The following is a 17,228-nucleotide window of genomic DNA, read 5'->3' on the forward strand; positions in this document are numbered from 1 at the left end:
AGAAACAGGCTCGCCACAGGGAGCCCTATATGGGACTCCATCCCAGAACTCTGGGATCACGCCCTGAGCTGGAGGCACTCAACCACTGAGCCACCTAGGTGTCCAGCTTACCCATCATTTAATTATAGAAGTCTGGCTGCTGGATATTTATTTCATGCTCTAGGTTATAATCCAATACTACTTTTATCTTGTTATTCGAATTGTTCTAGCTTTGGCCATCGGGAGCTCTTTCGGTTGGCTCCTGTGGCCCTTTGACATACCCCCACCAATGTGTTTGGTTTGAGGTTTTTTGTTTTCTTGGGAGCACTTCCTTTCTGGTACTATAAGATGCTCCAGGCTCATCTCATGTATTTCCTGTCCCAGTTCTAGAATCAGCCATTTCTCCCTGCCTGGTTCCTTTTATTAGAGAGTAGTGTTAGAAACCAAGATGTGGGCACTCGAAGCACTTGTTGCTACTGGGGTGTCATTTCTTTTTTTTTTTTTTTTTTTTTTTTTTTTTAAATAGAAAGTGAGCCCCGGTTTCTCTAGATTTTTTTTTTAATATTTTTTTCTTTATTTATTTATGATAGTCACACAGAGAGAGAGAGAGAGAGAGAGAGAGAGAGTCAGAGGGAGAAGCAGGCTCCATGCACCGGGAGCCCGATGTGGGATTCGATCCCGGGTCTCCAGGATCGCGCCCTGGGCCAAAGGCAGGCGCCAAACCACTGCGCCACCCAGGGATCCCTGGGGTGTCATTTCTTTTAGGTCATCAATACTTCTTAATCAGCCCCAGCATGCCCGGTACCAGTGCTCGGCCCTGGGGATATAACAGTGACTGTGCCAGATGGGACATCTGCCCTCACAGAAGTCACAGTCAACCTGTGAGAACGGGCTTAAGAGGGCAACTCCAACATTGATGAGGTGCACAACCTTGGGTAAGTTATTTAATCTCTCTGAGCTTCCTTCTCCCCATCCATGAAATGGTGGTGATTATAATACTTCATGATGGCACTGGGAAAAATAAAGGAATTCACTCACCTTCAGAACCTTTGGAACATGAGGCATGAAGTGCTTATTAAATTTGATTCTTGTTTTTTTTGTTGTTGTTTTTAAGATTTTATTTATTCATGAAAGACAGGAGTAGAGGCATAAGCAGAGGACAAAGCAGGCTTCCTGCAGGGAGCCCGATGTGGGGCTGAATCCCGGGACACTGGGATCACAACCTGAGCCAAAGATGGATGCTCAACCACTGAACCACCCAGGCGCCCCTAAATTTGATTTTTGTTAATAATGATTAGAAATTGCACAATTGCAATAATTATAAACTAACAAAATAGTAACAGTCTGCGGAGATTCAGAGTGCCAGCAACACATGTAGCAGGAGAACCTGACCTCATTTTGGAATGGCCAGGAAGGCTTCCCAAATCAGTGGGGTTGCCACTGAGGCAGGAAAGGTAAGTCACGAGACGAAGGAGGGGAGGGCAGAATGTTTCAAGCAGAAAGAATAGGAAGTGCAAAGGCTCTGAGGCAGGCAGGAACCTGGCACACTTAGGAACTGAGGAAAGGCCAGTGGTGGAGATGGGCAGGAGAGGAGACTCATGGGATTGGAAGGGGCAAGTCACACAGGGCCTGGAGGGCCATGGCGATTGAAACTCAGTCTTAAGAGCAAGAGAGGTGACTTGTCCAAGAGCATATGTCTAGTAAGGACAGTTAGGATTGTAACCCAGGTCTGTTTAGTCTCAGAGATCTTTATTTTCTTGGTCTGAATTTGAAATAGGAAGTTCTTGGATTTCAGGTGGTTGTTTTGTTTTGTTTTTGGCAAGAAGCATAGTTTTAGTTCTTAGGGGTTGGAATCCGAGTACACTCCAGTCATCAAAATTCTAGGTGTTCAAAAAAAAAAAAACAAAAAAAAACAAAAAACAAAAACAAAAAAAAATTCTAGGTGTTCTTGCTCTCCCTCTAAGCGCAAGCTCTAAGGGCCTGTGAGGTCAGGAGACACAGAGACGACTTAGCCTGCATTCCCACTCTTGAGCACATCACTCCCCAAGGGAGAGGAAGACATGTAGACACATAAATCCAGCCAGGGTGACATGGGATAGGCACAGAGCACCGTCTCTCATGGAGGGCATTGTCCAATCTGGAATACAGCGGGATCAGGTGGGAGGTAGAGCTGCTCGACATAGGGACCCAGAGGAGCGCAGGCTCAGATTTGTCCCAGGGGATCTGTTAGGAACCAGGAGCCATCAGGAGTGCTGGATGCAGATTGTGAGGTAGGACTAGCGAGATGTCTGTCTCCGGTTTCAAAGGGCCCTGGAAAGTCAGGCAGAGATGCTGGGATTTTATCCTATAGACCAGGAGCTGGCAAATTACAGCTCGATTCAGCCCACGCCTGTTTTTGTACAACCCGTTAGTGAGAATGAGGTTTGCTCTTTTTTTTTTTGAAGAGTGTGTGAGGGGCACCTGGGTGGCTCAGCAGTTGAGCCTCTGCCTTTGGCTCAGGTCATGATCCTGGGGTCTTGGGGTTCAAGTCCCATATCAGGCTCCTGCTGAGGAGCCTGCTTCTCCCTCTGCCTTTGTGTCTCTGCCTCTCTCGGTGTCTCTCATGAATAAATAAAGTCTTAAAAAAAAAAAGAGAGTATACGAGTGCAGGTGCATGAGGGGGCAGAGAGGGGCAGAGGGAGAAGGAGAGAGAGTCTCAAACAGGCTCCATGTCTGGTGTGGAGCCCATTGGGCCTGATCTCACAACCCCTGAGATCATGACGTGAGCTGAAACCAAAAGTCAGGTGCTTAACTGAGCCACCCAGGTGCCCCTGGTGTTTACATTTTTAAGTGGTTGAAAAAATAACAAAAGAAGGGTGCCTGGCTGGCTCAGGAGGTGGAACACAGGACTCTTGATCTCAGGGTCGTGAGTGCAAACCCCACGTTGGGTGTGGAGCCTACTTCAAAACAAAAGCAAAAGCAAAAGCAGAATAGCATCATGTGACATGAGAAAGTTATAGTTTAGGTGTCCTGTCAAGTTTGATAGTGACACAGCGTCATCTGTTGTCTGCATATGGCCCATGGCTGCATTCTGGCCACAGCGGCAGAGGCAGATTGCTCGGGCAGGGCCTGCTTCATGGCTGTGCACGCTGTGTAGTCTCACCAAGCCTTGCACTTCTGTCACCATTTTGAAATTCTTAATAATCTATGAATGAAGGCCCCCTCATTTTTTATCTTGCATTGGGCCCTGAAAATTATGTAGCTGGTCCTGGTGAGTAGAGGCCATATGGCCCACAAAGCCTACAGTATTTACCATCAGGCCTTTTTCAGAAAAAGTACGTGAGTCCTCTTATGGGGGACAGAACAGCAGCCCCTCCAAACTGTCCATGTCCTAATCTCCTAGCATCTATGGGTCTGAGACCTTACCTGGCAAAGGGGACTTTGCACAGAGTATTCAGTTAAGGATCTGGAGGAGGGAGGATTGTCATGGATGATCCTCATGGGACGTGTAATCACAAGGTTCTTGTAACGGGGGCAGGAGGCCCAGAGTTGGAAAAGATGTGAAAGAGGTGATCCCGTTGCTGGCTTTGCAGGTGGAGGAGGAGCCGTGAGCCATGGAATGCAGAAAGCCTCTGGAGGCTAGAAAAGGCCTGGAAACAGATTTCCTCCTAGCACTTCCAGAAAGCCTGCAGCCCTGCTGACACCTGACCTCTAGGGCCGTAAGAGCATCGATGTATGGTGTTTCAGGCCACCAAGGGGGTGGTCATTTGTCACAGTGGCCTCGAGGAACTAACACACCTGCTGTGGGTAATGAGCACATAAAAGAATTTGTCTTGAACCCAAGACAAATTTAGATGAGAGACTGATTTTGTGTATTTACTTACTTATTTATTTATTTATTTACTTGAAGGAAGAGAACCAGAGGCAAAGGTGGTGTACACACTTCAAAGGATGGAGACATATCGGCAGGAGGCTGTGAAGACAACCCGGGGCAGGGGATGGGGTCTGAAAATGGAGAGGAGGAGTCCAGATGTGTATGAGGTGGGATCAGTGGGAACGGGTGGCCAGTGAGATGTGGAAAAGGAGGTGCCCTGATTTGTTAGGCCCAGTGACGGAGGTGGAGGAGGGGGGAGCGGAGTTGCATTTGAACCATTTCCAGGGCTCTGAATATGGGTGGGGGCTCTTCTGGGGGACACAAGAAATGGGCTTCTCTGTCAGGTGAGCCGTTTGCTGGCCAGCTCCCAAACAGGCATCAAAGCAGACGCTCATTATGAGGGCAGAAGCCGGGCGGGCCTGAACAAGCCCAGAGAGCCTTCTGGCACTCATGCGCTTTGCAGTCTGAGCTGCAATCTGATTCCATCTCAAGTGCCCAATAGGTCAGTTGTGTCAAGAAACAGGAAGCTTTATTTATTTTTCCTTAGGCAGCAACATGTATTTTCAGGGCAGCAGTTTGGAGTTCCTGTCCCCATGCCAAGGGGACTGGCCCCTTCCAGGTGTGAGTCACCTTGGTTCCTATTTGTGCACATCTCCGACCTGAAGGACCCGGCCCTGGAGGAGACATGGAAATGCAGGGCTTGCTTTCAGGTACTGCTGTGCTTATAACGTCGCTGCGCCTCCGTCTGCCTATTTGTGAAAGGCAGGTGGCACCACCACCTCAGAGACACGTATAGAGCCGGCACCGAGCAGAGCGTCTAACGTGGTTAACACCCCAGAGAGCAGGAAGGGCTCCGCTTTTTTGTTGTTGTTTTAAAGTTGTCTCTGTGCCCATTGTGGAGACCAACATGGGGCTTGAACTCACAACTCTGAGATCGATTGCTGAGCTGAGATCAAGAGTTGGTCGCCAAACCAACTGAGCCCCTAGGTGCCCGGTTCGCTTCTTAAACCCATCGCTCCTGGAACGCCACCACCAGAGATAACATGGGTCACTGACCTGGACAAGTGTGGCAAATTTTGCCTTCCAGGATGATCTTTCGGCAACTGACCCATAACCATTCCACGGCAGTATCTTGCTGGCAAGAACAGCACTGGGCGCTTTTATCTCTCATCAAGTCAAAGGTTAGGAAAGGCCCTGCTGCTCTGTTTCCTGGGGTCACGGAGTGGCCTGGCTTTCCTGGTCATCCTGGAGGATTATCAGGAGCGATCACTTTCACTTCCAGGTGTTCCTTCACTCTGTCACCCTCATTCTTACACCAACTGTAGTTGCCGCTGTCACTTTTAATTTTCTTTTTTAAAGATTTCTGGTTTTTCCATTTAATGACCTACACGTTCCCTTTCGTGTTTTGCTTATAAACATTTCACTGTATTTGTGGGGCTTTCTGCAGTGCTGCTTTTTAAAAGTTTTTTTTTAAGTAAAAATTCAAGGGTTTCTAATATATTCACATAGTTGTACAAACATCACCACTGTCTCATTCCAGAACTTTTCTTCACCCCAGAAAGAAAGAAACCCATGCCCATTAGCTGTCAGTTCCTAGCGTTTGATGACTCCATGGCTTTGCCTATTCTGATCACTTCGTGTAAATGGAATCATATAACATGGCCTTTTGTGTTTGGCTTCTTTCACTGAGCATCCCATCAGCAAGGTCCTCCATCCACGCTGGAGTAGGAATTAGTACTTCATGGCTGAGTAATATCCCCTATAGGGCTATACCCCATTTTGTTTATCTGTTCATCATGTGCTGGATGTGTGGGCTATTCCCACTTCCTGGCTGTGGTGAGTAATGCTGCTGTGAACATGTCACAGACAAATTTTGTTGTTGTTGTTCTAGAGATTAATTAATTAATTTGGGGGGGGGAGATTTTATTTATTCATTCTTGAGAGAGACAGAGAGAGAGGTGAGACACAGGCAGAGGGAGAAGCAGGCTCGCTGCAGGGAGCCCGATGTGGGACTCAATCCTGGGACTCCGTGATCATGCCCTGAGCTGAAGGCAGGCACTAAACCGCTGAGCCACCCAGGTGTCCCAAGATTTTTATTTATTTGAAAGAGAGAGAGAGAAAGCCTGAGCAGGAGAGGCAGAGGGAGAAGCAGACTCCCTACTGAGCAGGGAGCCCAATAACAGGGCTTAATCCCAGGACTCCAGGATCTTGACCTGAGCCAAAGGCAGACACTTTACCGACTGAGCCAGCCAGGTGCCCCACGGACAAGTTTTTATAGGAACATATGTTTTCCATTCTTTTGAGTTTGTAGCTAGGAGTGGAATGGGTGGGTCATATGGAACCAGTAGACTGTTGTCCCCAATCTTTTCTTTAGAAATGGCTTCCTGCTCATTGGTCATTGGCAGGCCATCAACTTGCTGTGACACTTATCCAGCCTTGTTCTTTATCCAGGCACTCACAGGAAGCAGGCCAGGGACTCTCGGATTTGCCGTGGTCTACCTGCAAGGTGGCTCCCACCTGGCCATGATGTGCTGGGGCAGGAGCACCAAGGCCGAGTATTTGTGTTACCAGGTCCTGCCCCACCCTGCAACACCCATGCTCCCTGGATCGCAAAGGCTTCAAACCTCCCAGCTCCCCAGACAAAATAGCCAAAAGCACACCCAGCAGCATTTCTCAGAGCGCCTTGTGCACACTGAACTCTGCACATGTGCAACCGAGAACAAGTTGGGTAGATGGAACAAGACAGGTGTTATCAGTTTCTTAAGAGCTCACGCAAATTGATAAGAACCAAAGGAGCAAAGATCAGAAACAGTCCGCAGGAGGAGAGAGTCAACAAACCTCAGAGTGGGTCTACCGAGTCATCAAGGAGGGGCCCAAGGGTAAGGGCTAGTCAAGGTGTAGATCATTCCAGCGCTGCCGGAACCCCCAGCACTGGCTTTCCTCCGGGGTGGCAGATGTGTTAAGTTGGAAAGACACCCATCAGAAGACACCTGCCCAGCACAGAAAAAGGTTCATCGTGGTTGTACCACTGACAGTAATCCTGAGCCACCCATGGAGGGGCTGTTTGCTGGCAGATGTTTCTCATAGTCTGCAGTGAGTTACCTTCAGCTTAGCACTGATCTAAATGCCCAGAGATGAGGCTGGCTTAATGAATCGCACATCTGCTAGAAAGGATGGGGAGGAGGTCACAGCCATATGGAGTAAGAGTGGCTCCCAGCCTCCAGGCTGACCACCATGTGGATGCCGTTCGTGTTTTTAAGATTTTTATTTTTATCTTTATTTATTTATTTTTTTAAGTAGGCCCCACTCCCAGCACGGAGTCCAGCACAGGGCTTGGAACTCACGACCCTGAGCTCAAGACCTGAGCTGAGATCAAGAGTTGGACTCATAACCAACCGTGCCGCCCAGATGCCCCATGTTTGGGTGCCGTTCAGTCCTCATGGTAAGCCTCTGAGCTAGGGCCTGTTAGCCCCATTTTACGGGAGGATCAAGTGGGCCCAAGGTCACACATTCCCAGAGGATGGCAGGGAGGGGCCAGGGGATGGGGCCACAGGGCCAAACAGCTCCCACGGGCCCAGAATTGCACCTACAGGGCCCTCCCCTTGAGGGTGAAAGAATGGAGGGGGAGAGTGGAGAAAGGAGCAGCCTTGCCAGCACTGAGAGGCCCCAGCCCCAGCCCCAAGGGGGTGGTCAGGAGGAAATAAGATGCAGATAAGAACTGTGGGGGTGGGTCTAGGAGAGAGGAGTGGTCCTACGAGAAGGTTTGCATGGACCACTGTGGAGAAGGAGAGCCTGGCTGGCTGGGGGGTCATGGGTTCATGGTGGCATCTCTGGGGTGTTATTTCCACTCCCCTGTTCAACCCAGGGCCAGTGGTTTTGGATGGCTGACTTTGGAGGCAAGGGGCCACCCTCAGTGTGTAGTGGAAGCACTAGGTCCACATGAATGAGGGGAGAAACCAAGGTCATGTCTTTTTTTTTTTTTTTTAATTTATTTTTTATTGGTGTTCAATTTACCAACATACAGAATAACCCCCAGTGCCCGTCACCCATTCACTCCCACCCCCCGCCCTCCTCCCCTTCTACCACCCCTAGTTCGTTTCCCAGAGTTAGCAGTCTTTACGTTCTGTCTCCCTTTCTGATATTTCCCACACATTTCTTCTCCCTTCCCTTATATTCCCTTTAACTATTATTTATATTCCCCAAATGAATGAGAACATATAATGTTTGTCCACCAAGGTCATGTCTTGATCTTTGTTCCCTCCCCAGACCCCTAGGCATCCAATACGCTATTATCTTACTCAGGTACATCCTGGACATATTAGTTTGCTCTGGCTGCCATCACAGAGTGGCCTGGTCTAGGTGCTTTAGAACAACAGAGATCTATTTGTTTCCTCACATCAAGGACATCAAATAAATGTTTGTTTATTTAAATATTTTGTTTTTAAGTCATCTCTGCACCCAATGGGCTCAAACCCACAACCCCTGAGATCTCCAGAGTCGCATGCTCCACCAGCTGAGCCAGCCAGACACCCCTAAATAAACGTTTGATAGTATATGTATGTAAGGTACATTTTAAGTAAAATCATTTTTTTTTATTTAAAAAAATTGTTTCTTCATGGTTTGTTCTGGAAGCAGGGAGCCCAAGATCAAAGTGTCAGTGGGGCTGGTTCTTTTGAGGTGTCCCTCCGTGACGTGCAGACAGCCACCTTCTCCCCGTGTCCTCACACAGTCTTTCTTCTGTGTACATCTGTGTCCTAATTTCCCCTTTTTATAAGGACACCAGTCATATTAGATTAGCCCCCCCTCCCCCATGGCCTCATTTTAACTTGATCACCTCTTCGGAGGCCCTGTCTCCAAACACAGTCACATCCTGAAGCCCTGCGTGTAAGGGCTGCGACACATGAATTTTGGAGAGGACACAGAGTTCAGCCCGTCACGCTAGGTAGGTAAGTGTGGGATTTTTGCCACAGTTTGCAGAATTTCAGCAGGGGTGGGCACAGGAGCTCTGGTGGCCCTCGTCACCCATGGGCACTGTCCAGCCTTCCGCAGTTAAGGACGCAGGATTCTGGGGTTTGAACACCCCATTCTTTGGTGGATGGGGCTGACCTGGAGCCTTGATGGGAGCCTGGGGAGCCATACATCGGGGTTCAGGCCCAGGGAGGGGCCACGTGAAAATCCACAGAAGCTGGCCAGATAAACTACAGCCCGCACAGGGGCAGGAGAGGGGATCCAGGAGCAGCTGCAGGGACTGGCCATCTTCCCAGAGCAGCCCTCTTACCCCCAGGAGCAAGGGTCTTCCTGGACTCACACCGAGGGCAGCCCCACTGGACATGTGTTGTCCTGCCTTCTTTCTGCTGCTGCGCCAGGGCTTGCTCTGCCCAGACCCTTGCTTCCCTTCTTTCCCCTGGCCGGCATCCCCGGTCCCTTCCCCCAGAAATGCGTTAAGCCCATTGCCACAGAAGAGAACGGTGGTGCGATGAGGAAGGTGGGGAGACCCCCGCCAGAGGGTCTGGCTCAGTTAAGCAGTCGGTAGCATGAACCCTGCTCTCCCGAGTCACCGTGGCTGCTTGAGGGGCTTGTTGAGGCTTGTCATCCCCAGTGGCCAGCACAGGGCCTGGCACCCAGTAGGCATCAAAGGTTTGCTGGCCACATGAACAAGAAGCAGGCCCTTCTTGGGAGGACCAACAGTGCTGAGACCCCAGCGTGGGTTTTTGGCATTCGGCAGCACCTGCCCCCGTCGCCCCCACCAGTGAATCAGACCACCTGTGCTGGGGTCTCTTCCACAGTTGGTGAGCAAGAAGGGTACTCCACTCCTGCCCCAGCCCAGTGGCAACGTAGCCGACTCCAGGGGTGTCACTGACATGGCTGTTGTAGGGCAATAGCAACAAGGACCTGGAGGGGGTGTCCCACTCCCAACTCCCCCCTCCTGTCATGGGTTCTGTCCCCTGCTGCCCCATGCCTTGTGAGTGAGCTAGCTTAGTCCCTGCCCTGTGACCAGTGTCCTTAGCATACCATCTGCCTCACCTTCCCGGTGTGGGGACCCAGAGGTCAGAGTGGTCAGCCTTGGGCGAGGTGGGGCTGGGCAGGGTCAGGAGAAAGCACAGCTGTGTTTCCAGCCATCTCCCTAGGCCTTTGCATTCCCCAGTTAGGAGTGTTCAACACCCCCAGATGTACCCAGAGCAGGCCAAGGGTCAGGAGAAACTGAAAACTGCCTTTCCCAAGGAAGGCGGGACTCGCACAAAAGGCCAAAGGTCACTGAGCAGAAACCCTCCAAGGAGGTGGCGGGGAGCCCCTCAGGGTTTGGAGAGACAAGGCCAGGAAGCAGCTGTTGGGAGCTCTGCTGTAAGCAAGGCTTCTCGCTCTCAAGGCTGCAGACCTTTGGGCCGGAGGAGTCTTCCTGGTGGGAGGGACAGGACATTTAGTAGCACCTCTAGCCATCCCTTCTCCCCTGCTGTGACAACCAGTTATCTCTCCAGTCTTTGCCAGGTGTCCCCTGGGGGCAAAATTGGCCCAGGTAAGAATCTCCCACTTTATAGAGCCAAGCTTTGGAAAGGGGACTCCCTTGCCCGGGTTCTTGGGCTCATGTCAAGGGCCTTCAGATCAGATCCAGGTCAGGTATTCAGGGAGCCTGCTGTTTGATATGCCCTGGTCCCTGGACCCAGAATTCTCTTCCACCCCCACAGCCACCCTCATGCCCCGCTTTCTAGAACTGGGTCCACATATCCCTTCCCACCAAGATCCACGGGTGCTATGGCAGGTAACAATGCCCTCCCCCCCAAGATGTCCATGTCTTCATCCCCAGAGAACATGTCACCTTACAAAGCAAAAGGGACTTGGCAGATGTGGTCATGTTAAGGCTCTGAGATGGAAGGTGATCCTGGATTATCCAGGTGGCCCAGTGTCATCACAAGGGTCCTTGGAGGCAGGAGGGTGAGAGGCAGAGAAGGAGAGTGCAACAGTAGTCGGGCATAGAGAGACTGGAAAGCACTCCACTGCTGGCTTTGCAGGAGGAGGACAGCCTTGAGCCAGAGAGTGCAGGCCGCTCTGGACTCTGGAGGGGGTGAAGGCAGATGGCCCACAGAGCCTCCAGAAGGATCTTGGCCCTGCCAGTAGCTTGGTTTTCAGACTTCTGCCCTCCAGAATGGAAAGATCATAACTTTGTGTTGTTTTAAGCCACCATGTGATTGGGGTGATTTGTTACAGTGGCCACAGGGACCCGACACAGGCCTGAGTTGGGGAGGGCCCCTGGGCTCAGGCTGGCCTCTGGCTCTTGGGGCACGAGCCGCAGGACTCTGTCTCTGTGGTCATCTGATATCTGCCTGACCCCACAGAAAGGGACCAGGGACAGGACCGTGAGAAAATGCTCTTGTCTCAGAGATGACAGAGAGGAGAAGGGAAGGACCCAAGGCGGGGAGTGTCTCTGAAGCAAACGGAATTATCTCTGAAGCAAACACAGACCGGAGCCACAGGGGAGCCACCAGGGGCCAGGGCAGCTGTCAGGCTCCCATGAAGCCAGTGGAGGAGAGTTCAGGAGCAGGAGGTGACTGGGACTGTAGGCAGGAAGGGTCAGGGTTGACAGGTTTTTTGGGATCAGGGAAACTGGCGAGGCATCCTTGGCACTTATCCACTGCCAAAGGGGGTGGCCACAGAACGAGGCAAGAGAGAAGAATGCATGGGGAGGGCAGAGAGGTGAGGAGAGGGTTGAGTGTGGTTTTTATTTCCTATACTGATGCTTTGACATCATGGGGCTCTTGCTGCTGTGGGAAGGACTGCCCCTCCCAGGGCTAGTTGATTCCTAGAGGTAGGACACACCTTGCCTGCCCGTGCTCCCACTCTGACCATCCCGTTAGCAGGCTGCCATGCTCCATGAGACAATGTTCCCTTGCCCTGATGTCCCCCAGGGCCAGGGGGCCAGACAGCTAGGCCCTACACCCCAAAGCCTGGAGAAATTATTCAAACTAGCCAGTCCTGAGCCTGCTGACCCCACCTTTCCATCCTGTAGAAACCACAATAAATATGGGCTCCTGCCCACATCTCTGTCTTGCCTCTGCCTCTTGACCGACCCTGGTGCTTCCTAGTGTGGCCCCACATGGTGTGACATGCTCCCTCCTCTTGGGATCTGTGAGTAACAAACTAATGGCAATTGTCTCCTGATCTGTTAGCCTCACCATCCCTGAATAATAATAAAATCTACATCTTAAAGCACTGAGGGACAGACCTGTGGCTGGGGATGGGCAGAGAGGAGAAAATGTGGTACAAAGGAGGTGGCAGGAGTGGATGCATGGGTCTACTTGTCTGGTTATACCAGAAGAGGAGGGACTGATTGCTCAGCTAAAAGCCCACAAGAGCTCACGTGAACAAGAGGTGACCCAACAGGTCCTCTCATCTACTTGGCATCACAAGTTCTGCAGCACCCCCCTTGAGCCCTGCAAGGTAGCTGGCATTACCACCATGCTGGCTGGCCCTGGTTGGCACCAGCAGCCCAGGATAAAGCCACCACACCCCTCCAGATACAGCCCCTCCCCACAGCACCCAAACACACACCTGGTGACCAGCTGCCACCACTGCTCTGGCTTCCAGAGCCAGCGTGAGAGAGACGCACAACAGCTTTGGGCCGAGCACCACGCCACCCACCTAGCCAGCCCTGACACCCTGCTGCTGTCAATTTGGGTACAGCCTGGGGCCCCATGGGGCTTTCAGACTCCTCAGCTTCCCCATCCCCTCCTTTTTTTTTTTTTTTAAATCTATACATGAGAGACAGAGGCAGAGACACAGGCAGAGGGAGAAGCAGGCTCCCACGTAGGACTCGATTCTAGGACCCCAGAATCACAACCTGAACCAAAGGCAAATGCTCCATTGCAGAGCCACTCAGACATCCCCATCCCTTTCTTTTAGCAGAGGCACCCCATAGCCCAGTGGTTAGGAGGTGCCAGAGTCCTGCAGTCAATGAGGAATGTCACCACCAATTTTCCTCACCAACCTCACGAGGAGAGGGACCATGCTGAGAAACTGCAGGACCCACAAGGTGGCCAAGTTTCCCTCAGGATATCAGGAAACCTTGGGGCAGCCCGGGTGGCTCGGCAGTTTAGCGCCGCCTTCAGTCCAGGGCCTGATCCTAGAGACCTGGGATCAAGTCCCATGTCAGGCTCCCTGCATGCTCTCCCTCTGCCTCTCTCTCTCTCTGTCTCTCATGAGTAAATAAATAAAAATCTAAAACAAAACAACAAAAAAGGATATCAGGAAACCAGACTGTAGTGGCTGGGAGAGCAGGCCAGATACAGTGGAGCATAGGTTATGCTGGGAGAAAAACATGAATTGGTCACAACTGGAACTGTACCAAGTGTCCACTGACAAAAATGGCCCAGTCATTCATGTAACTACACTGAATGGGCAGATGAAATCCGTCAAAGAATTGGGTGACTACGTAACCAGCTTGCACAAGATGGGGTCCCAGAACCCCTGCATGGCAGAGTGTCTTTTTGACAAGGACACCTGGGGCCAGTGATGACAGCTGAGCCTTCCATGGGCTTCCCCACCACTACAGGAGTGACTTCCGCACCAGGCGTGCACACAAGTTGTGTTCACCATTCGCTTTTCTCTCAGTTGTGTTAGGACATCCACTTCACTTCTTTCACTTGTGCCATTGCTTCAAATAAAAGTCAGTTGTTAATGTCCTCCACCAAAACAAAACGAAACAAAAATTCCTTGTTCCTGAGGACTTGTGTGCATCTGCTTTGACCTGTGTGGGGATTCCTTGATGGAATGATGCAAGGCACTGGCCCCTGTTTTGCCCACGTAACTCTCAAAGCAGGAAGGGACTAGTCAAGGGCATCCCTCGACTACAGCTGGAAGGCAAATGAACAGGGTGCTGCCATGTGGGGGAAAAGATTACAGTTGGGACAAAACAGTAGACCTGCTGAAAGTCTGAGAGGAGAAGCTGGGGGAGGAGTTACCTGGAGGAGGAGTTACTTTGGGGAATAATGACTTTGAAAAACCTCCCATGCCTGCGGCAGAATGCATACTCAGAAGATTTTAGAAGCCCCTAAATGTTCACCTCTGGCTGATTTTTAGGCGTACCACAGGGAGGAAGTGAAGGCCAACACAGAGTTGTAAACAACCTGGCTTGGCATCAAGGAGTGTCCAACACAGTCTGCAAAGACTAGGAAAGTACTTTGTCTCCTCTCTTTCCTTCCTTCCCTCCTGCCTTCTTCCTCTTTCTCTCCTTTTTCACGTTTTTCCTTCTCCTCCCACTCCTCCTCGCTTCCTTCTTCCTTCAGGCATTTAAATGTCCAACAACTACTGATCAGAAGCTAAAGGAACCAACATTTCAGAGACCACACACAAGAAAACAGTTTTTAAAATATTACAGAAAAGTCACTCAGATAACTGCAACCCACAGCCAACAACAATAGCAACAAACCCAGAGGGGGACAAATCTGATTTACAGGATTACTACATTTTTAGTAAATTAGGCATTATCCAAATTGCCTAATTTTCAACCATAACAAAAATGAAGCATGCCAAGAAACAAGAGTATGGCCCATTTGCAGGAAGATAAGAAACAAGTGATCCCTAAGGACACACCCACATTAGACTTGAAGACTTTAAATCAACTGTGTTAAATATGCTCAAAAAGCTAAACAGAACCACAAAGAACTAGGGGAAATCAGGAGAATGATGTTTCATCAAATACAGACTGTCAATAAGAAATAGAAATTATTAGAAAGAAACAAATTCTGGAGCTGGAAAGTAAGACAAGATGAAAATTTCTCTGGAGAATTTCAACAGAAGATTTCAGTGGGCAAAAGAAAGAACCACTGAACTTGAGAATTGGTCAAATGAAATTATCCAGTTTGAGGAGCCAGAAGAAGAATAAACAGAACCTGAAACCCCTTTTGGACACCAGCAAATGTATAAGTGGGTGTATAATGGGCACTGCAAAGGGAGAAGAGAAAAAAAGTATTCAAAGAAGTAGTGGCTGAAAATTATCAAATTTAATAACAACCATGAATCTATACATGTAAGAAGCTCAACAAACACCAAGCAGAAAAAATCAAAGGGATCTATACCAAGACATTAAAACCAAATTATTGAAAAATAAAGACAAGGAGGGGCAACTGGGGTAGCACCTTGGTGAGGAATCTAACTCTTGGTTTCGGCTCAGGTAGTTATCTCAGGGTCATGAGATCAGGCTCTGCGCTCAGTGCAGAGTCTGCTTGATTTTTTTCTCTTCCTCTGCCTTTCCCCCCTCTAAAATAAATAAATCTTTTTTACAAAAGAAAAAGGAAGGGCAGCCCCAGTGGCTTAGCGGTTTAGTACCACCTTCAGCCCAGGGCGTGATCCTGGAGACCAGGGATCAAGTCCCACGTCAGGCTCCCTGCATGGAGCCTGTTTCTCCCTCTGCCTGTGTCTCTGCCTCTCTGCCTCTCTCTCTCTTTCTATATGTGTGTCTCTAATAAATAAATAAAATCTTAAAAAAAAAAACTCTATAAAAAAAAGGAAAAGGAAGGCAAAGAGAACCTTTATAAAGCAGCAAGAGAGAAGTGACTCATTATATATAAGCGATCTCCAATGAGCCTAACAGCTGATTTCTCATCACATATCACAGAGGCCAGAAAACAGTGAATGTTATTTAAAGTGCTGAAAGGAAAACCTTTCAACCAAGAGTTCTGTATCCGGTAAAACTAGCCTTCAGAAATGAAAGAGAAACTAAGATAGTCCCAGATAAACAAAAGTTAAGAGACTTTGTAACTAGTACACCTGCCCTACCAAAAAAATACTAAAGTCCTTCTCAAGAGCAACTCAAAGCCATATGAAGAAATAACACTGGAAAGGTAACTACATAAGTGAATATTAAAGCCAGTATTATTGTTTTGCAACTCATTTTCCCCCCAAGTATGATTTCAGAAACAAGGGGATAAAGTGAGAATTATAAAGATATGTTAATGGCAATACAGTGTATCAAAATGTAATTTGTGACAGTAACAATATAAAAGGGAAGGGATGCAGCTATATATGAGCAGAATTTTGTATGCTGTTGAAGCTAATCTGTATTAATTTAAACTGCATTGTCACAAATTGAAGATATTAACTGTACTCCTAGGTAAATAGTAAGAAAATAATGAAACATTATTTTCAGAAAATGAAATAAGGGAATCAAAATAGTACGCTATAAAAAATCAATGGAACACAAAAGAAAACTATAATGAACAAATTAAGGAACAAAATAGGTATAAGACATACCTTTATTTATTTTAAGATTTTATTTATCTATTCATGAGAGACACAGAGAGGCAGAGACATAGGCAGAGGGAGAAGCAGGCTCCCCACAGGGAGTCTGATGCAGGACTTGATCCCAGGACTCTGGGATCATGACCTGAGCCAAAGGCAGACACTCAACCACTGAACCACCCAAGTGCCCCAAGACATACCCTTAAAACAAATAGTGAAAGAGCCGAAGTAAGTCCTTTCTTATCAGTAATTACTTTAAAGATAAATAGATTAAACTCTCCAAAGAAAAGGCAGACAGTGACAGAAGAGATAAGAGACATGATCCAGCTGTATGCTTTCCACAGGAGACTCACTTTAGATCCAAAGACAAATAGGTTGAAATGAAAGTGAAGGGAAAAGATATTCCATGTAAATAGTGATTAAAAGAGAGCTAGGATATCTATACTAATATCACACAAAATAGACTTTATGTCAAAACTTGTTATGAGAAACAAATAAGAACATTACCTGTTTATAAGAGGGTCAGTCTATCAAGAAGATACAATAATTATAAACCTATACCTACCACCACCTGGCCAGCTCAGTGGGTGGAGTGTGCAACTCTTGATCTCAGGGTTGTGGGTTTGAGCCCCATGTTGGATGTAATTGCTTAAAAATTTTTTTTTCTTAAAAAAAAAAATTGGTGGGGGGATCGCTGGGTGGCTCAGTGGTTTAGTGCCTGCTTTCAACCCAGGGCGTGATCCTGGAGTCCCGGGATTGAGTCCCATGTCGGGCTCCCTGCATGGAGCCTCCTTCTCCCTCTGCCTGTCTCTGCCTCTCTCTCTCTCTCATGAATAAATAAATACAATCTTTAAAAAAATTTTTTTGGAAGTATAAACATATATGTACCAAACTACAGAGCCCAGAAAATAGGAATCAAACATTGGCAGAATTGAAGGAAGAAACAGATTTTGTTACAGTAGTAGCTGGTGGCTTCAGTACTCCATTTTCAACAGCAGTCCTAACCAGACCTACTCAATATATTGGGAATATTCCAGCAAACAACAGCAGAACACACATTCTTCTCAAATGCATGGAGTGCATCTTCTAGAAAGTAAATCACAACAAATATTAAAAGGTGGAAACGATACAAGCCATCCTCTCTGACCACAGTGGGATGAAGCTA

The 17,228-nt window shown here is 48.6% G+C and overlaps 1 protein-coding gene across 14 annotated transcripts in view; it reads left to right on the forward strand.

The window, feature by feature from the left end:
• CCL25 (C-C motif chemokine ligand 25) overlaps positions 1–17,228 on the forward strand; it is a 32,892-nt gene that overhangs the window by 3,696 nt on the left and 11,968 nt on the right. The window contains exons 3-6 of one of the 14 annotated variants that reach the window (XR_013358263.1): positions 767–914; positions 3,552–6,711; positions 7,130–7,274; positions 8,279–8,622. The exons of 1 other annotated variant lie outside the window; for it this stretch is intronic. The gene's annotated coding sequence lies outside the window, so the exon portion shown is untranslated. Of the gene's footprint in view, positions 1–766; positions 915–3,551; positions 7,275–8,278; positions 8,623–8,676; positions 8,775–17,228 lie in introns of those variants that run through there. 12 more of the 14 variants (XR_013358264.1, XR_013358257.1, XR_013358260.1 and 9 more) reach the window with 12 other exon arrangements.

This window comes from Canis aureus, chromosome 19 (assembly GCF_053574225.1).
Source record: "Canis aureus isolate CA01 chromosome 19, VMU_Caureus_v.1.0, whole genome shotgun sequence".
Taxonomy (NCBI): domain Eukaryota; kingdom Metazoa; phylum Chordata; class Mammalia; order Carnivora; family Canidae; genus Canis; species Canis aureus.